The sequence below is a fragment of the Elephantulus edwardii genome, unplaced genomic scaffold, assembly GCF_000299155.1.
Source record: "Elephantulus edwardii isolate Elephantulus edwardi_28Jun2011 unplaced genomic scaffold, EleEdw1.0 scaffold00111, whole genome shotgun sequence".
Lineage (NCBI taxonomy): Eukaryota > Metazoa > Chordata > Mammalia > Macroscelidea > Macroscelididae > Elephantulus > Elephantulus edwardii.
Genome location: NW_006399861.1, coordinates 11,655,358 through 11,660,571, shown reverse-complemented (window position 1 = coordinate 11,660,571; position 5,214 = coordinate 11,655,358). Strand labels below are relative to the sequence as shown.

The 5,214-nt window shown below is 40.5% G+C and overlaps 1 protein-coding gene and 1 pseudogene across 1 annotated transcript in view; one reads left to right on the top strand and one right to left on the bottom strand.

The window, feature by feature from the left end:
• Nucleotides 1-5,214, top strand: part of LOC102848552 (probable phospholipid-transporting ATPase VA-like) — a 664,838-nt gene that overhangs the window by 311,762 nt on the left and 347,862 nt on the right.
• LOC102862990 lies at nt 3,228-4,088 on the bottom strand (annotated as a pseudogene).

Genomic DNA, 5,214 nt, shown 5'->3' with positions numbered 1-5,214 from the left:
TAATTGGGATGGGAGTGTCAGAGACAGTGCGATTGGCACAGGACAGAGTGGAGTTTAGGGCTGTTGTACATAGGGTCACTATGAGTCGCAGGTGACTCGACGCCACATAACAACAACAACAACAATCAATGAAACAAAGATGGACATTCCACCGGTACTCTGCTTTCTTCCAAGATTCTTCTGGCAATGGCAATGATGTTTCTAGTGTCTCCTCTTCTAAACTCCGCTTATATTTCTGGTAGTTCTCAATGTACCTTTTCAGTCATTTTTTAAAATAATCTTCAGCAAGATTTTGCTTATGTGTAATGTTAGTAATATCGTTTGATTCTTTCCACACTCTGTCAGGTCACTGTTTTTTGGAATGGGAATAAATATTCAACAAGTAAATAAAGAAACATTCTTTCATTCAATTGGCCAGGTAGTTAGTTGTCCTCTAGATCCCTTGGCTCAGATGGTGAACACCTGCAGGGCACCATCTGTTTGTTGAAATATGTCAATTGGTATTACTTAAATCCTGGGGTCTTATTTTTTGCTAAGTCCTTCGGTGTAGCCTGAACTTCCTCTTCATCACCATTGCCCCTTGATCATTATGTTGGTTCTTAAAACTCTTCTGTGCCAATCAATTCTTTTTGGTACAGTGACTCTGTTTGTGGAGTATTGAAAGTAAACATCCTTCTCTTATCCGTTCTCAAAGCCTTCAGCTTTCTCCATTGAGAATAATGTTGACGCTTGGTTTTGTATAAATACTTATTATATAGAGGAAATTTCTTTCTATTTCTATTGTCTTGAGTGTTTTAAACAGGAAGACGTGTTGGATTTTGTTGAAGGCTTTTCTGTGTCATTTGATACAATCATATTGTTCATAGTCTTTGCTTTTTTAATATGATGAAGTGGTGTTGTTGTTATTATTGTTGTGTCATATCAAGGCAGAACTGACCCGTAACTGATGCTCCAGCTGTTTTTCAGAGACAATTAAACACACAGAAGATGTTCTATCCTCCCATGGAATAGCAGGTGGACTCAAACCACGTGCTTTTGGAATTACAGCAGTTTCTTGCGACTAGGCAACCGGAGCTCCATAATATGATTAATAACATTGACTATTTTTCTTATGTTGAACCATCCTTGCATAACTATTATGAATCCAACTTCATCATGATTAATTGTTTTGCGGGGTTTTCTGCTTATGCTTTATACTCTGGGTATGTTGCAAGGAGGGACCAGTCCTTGGAGAGGAATATTTTGCCTGGAAAGGTAGGACAGCACAAGAAAGGAAGATCCAAATGAGATGGATTGACTCAGTGACTGGGGAAATGGGGGCAGATATGTCAGAAACAATGAGGTTGACTTAAAATAGATCAGGGTTCAGAGCTGTTGTATACAGGGCTACTATGAGTCACAAGCAACTCGACAGCACATACCAACAACATTGTTAAGGATCTTTCCATCTATGTTCATGAGATCTGTTGGTCTGCTTTGATAATGTCTTTGTCTGGTTTGATTTAATTGAATAACTCTGGAAATGTCCTTTTTATTTTTTAAAAAAGTAATAATTAAAAACCAGTGTATACCAACTTTGCAAGTAAACCAGTATAAAATAAATTTTTAAAAAAATCCAAGAGGACTAGATCATCTCTGAATGTTTGGTGGAATTCGGCTGAAAAAGCCATCCGGGCCAGGAGGGTTTTTTAGGGGGAAGTCTTTATGATCTGCTCAATTTCTTCTTTATGATGCTTCTGTTCAAGTGGGTCTGTCCTTGTCAATCTGGGTAGGGCATAAGTTTTAAAGAATTTGTCCATTTCGTCTAGGTTTTCATATTTATCAGAGTATAGCTTTTAATGATATTCTAATATTGTCAATTTCATTTCCTCTAGTTCTATTGTGATGTTATTTCTACAGTTTAAGTTGTGTCTTCTCCTTTTCTTTTTTTAAGTTTGCCAATGGTTTGTCAATTCTTTTACCTTTTTGAATAACCACCTCTTGGTCTTGTTGTTTCAATTGTTTTCTGTTTTCTACCTCCTTGGTTTCTGCTCTTGTCCTTTCCTCTATAAGCTGTGGCACTAGCAAAAACCTGCTGAAGATTATCCAGAAACAACTGGAACAATATGTTGACAGAGAACTACCAGAAATACATGTTGGGTTTAGAAAAGGTCATGGCACAAGGGACATTATTGCCAATGTCAGAAGGATCTTGGCAAAAAGCAAAAGAGTACCAGAAGAATGTCTATCTGTGTTTCATTGACAGTACAAAGGAATTTGACTATGTGGATCACAACAAATTGTGGCTAACCTTGAGGAAAATGGAATTCCCATAACATTTGATTGTGCTTATGCAAAATCTATACTTGATCAGGAAGCAGTCCTCAGAACAGAGCATGGAAACACTGCATGGTTCAAAATCAGGAAAGGAGTGTGTCAGATGTGCGTCCTATCTCCATACCTCTTCAATCCATATTCAGAACAGATCATTTGGAAAACAGAGCTTTATGAGGAGGAATGTGTCATTAGGATTGGAGGGAGACTTATCAACAACCTACATTATACAGATAATACAACTTTGCTTGCTGAAACTGAAGAAGACCTGAAGCGCTTTCTGCAGAAGGTCAAGTATTCGACCCTCTGTGACCTGAAATGCACAGACTTGATGCACTTGTTTCAGGGATTCTGCACTAGGCTGCAGAGGGCTCAGCAGCTGATGCTGTTTGCTCTTGGATTTAAGCTGGGGGTTTCTTCTCAGCCTGTCCCCACCATTCTCATCCTTGACTTCTGGAAGCCCTGACTTTTTTTTTCTTCCTCTTAAGATATCTTCATTGTGGCTTTTCTTTGGGGACGCCTCCCCAGAGAGGCATGGTGGACTGGCCCTATGTCTCTTCTTGAGCATGCTGTTCTGCTCATCTTCATTTTCTAGAAGGTCAACCTTGAGCCTCTTGACCACTGTGCCTGGTTAGACTCAGACACAACAGGTTCTCTTTGCACTGCATTGGCCTGCTCTCTGGCTTCAATTCTCAGACCAGGTTGCCCATTCTGTCCAAGCACAACTTCTCCTGATCCACATTCCATCTTTCTTTCAGCTTCTCGACCTCTCCAGTTCCAAACTTACAGGGCCAGTGTCATCTTTCCTGATACTCTTCTTCCCAAAGAGAACATGGTGCTATCTTCATTCTGAGGTTCATTTCAGAATATGGACCACCTCTGGATCCTGCCTGAGAAGTGTGGTTTCTAGGTGCTCAGTTGCTCATGTGCCCTGATATGAGATGACTTGGCCTGGGAGGACAGCAGCTTGTTAATAGTTTCAAAGACATTGTTGTTTTGAGATTTTCAGGAGTGAGAAACTATTTAATTTCTGGAGATAATATTTTATGTTACTGAAGTTGTTGTTGTGCTGGGTGGGAAAGCAAACTGGCATGCTTTAGTCTTTAGGAGACCCCAGGTATGAGTGCTTATGAGCATGATGTTCATGGCAACATCACACAGTGTACAGCTTTCATTCATTTTTACTTCATCTGGTCCTTGGACATCTTTTGTTTATTTAGTATTCTCTACCACCTTCCTTATAAATTCATGACTGTCATTTACATATTACTGTCATTATTTCATCAAGTGTATTTCCAGAACAAATCAAAGACCTTTTTTAATGTCTTTAAGTTGCTCAATGTCCTGTACCCATATTCTGGGTAACAGGGCAACAGATTCATTGTGTAATGAACAGCATACTCTGGAAGAAGTGACAGCAGTGTTTCCCCTACCACTGTTCTGCTTCAGTTCCTCCCATCTGGTGTTAATATTCTTCACCAGACGTTGCCTGGTGTGAGCCCTCCACTTATTTATGGGCTGTTTGGCACACAGTACACAGATGGCAATGTAGTACTCTAATTGCAGCCACAAACAGAAAAGACTTTGGGAAAGCTTCTGAGAAAACACTTGTCACACTTGATAGCTCTCATCGTTGATGGCCAGTGCACACAGCTGGTACTGCTTCAGCAAAATGAACTCGTGAAACGGGGTTCTTGGGTACTGCTGGCAGCTAGCCTCAGCCAGGACATAGCCAGCTTACTGATCTTACCCTGCTCCATTAGCAGGATTGTCATCAGCCATTTCAGTGTCAGGGGAAACATATTCATTGGGAAGCCAAAGTTTAGTCATCTTTTTACCTGGAAAACAGTTATACATGAGAAGGTCCAATGAAGGTAGCCATAAGAGACTTCAGGGAACAGTGAGGGTGATGTGGCCGATTGCCATTCGAGGTGTGATGAGATGCTTCCGATTGCTCAGGCCCAGGCTCTGGTTCAGTGGCTCAAATATCTGTGTGAACTGGGTATACTACCTTGAGAAGATGGCATGCATGCAGAGGATGATGCCCTTGACCTACAGTGAGGGCACCTTTTTAGGTTTCTGGAGCAAAGGGGGCATCAAGGCTGACTGATGTGCAGGAAATCCTTTTCAGTTTTGCTTCTGTGTTTTGACACACAATTTGTTGGACAGCTTCTATGATTTTTCTCATCATCCATATTTAGACAAGCTAGCAAAACCTCAATGGTTTCCTTAGAATAGACAGAGTGTAATGAGTAAAGGAGAGAACCTTCAGCAGTGCAAGACCTACCCTAATGCCCTGGTGGATTGTAATGCCCTCATGTTTGTTCCATGGGTGGATTTGATCATTTGTTTAATAAGAGCCCTAATGGACTCCATATCTATGCGCATAGATGCTATCCTCTCCAAGATAAACTTGATCATATCCTTCTGGAAAGATTTGTAGGCTGGTTGGGGTTGCCCAACAACACTATAGTTGAAGGTTAAGACACATTGAAAAATAAGGCATTATTTTCAAGCCTCTGAGCACTGTCCTGGGTGTGGCTACCCTCTTCTTTCCATCTTCTTTTAATGTTTCCTGTCTCATTCAATATTTTGCCCATAGAATCCTTCATTATTGCTACTTGATACTTAATTATGTTCTTGAATATTTTTAAACTTGGAAATGCCAAGAGTGTTTCCCCTTTTGGTTTTCTAACTCTTATTCTTTGCACATTTCATTATATTCTGCTTTGTCTCTGTAAAGTCGCCGAGTATAGGCCAAGAAAGCAAGTTTACTGAGGAGGAACTTCTGGGCTGACTCTAAAGTAGTGTCCAGCAGCTACTTATAGTTAGAGCAGAGTTCTATATTGTCCTACAGGGAAATTGGGGAGGGGAACTGTAGGCAGCTGCTTGTTACAAGAT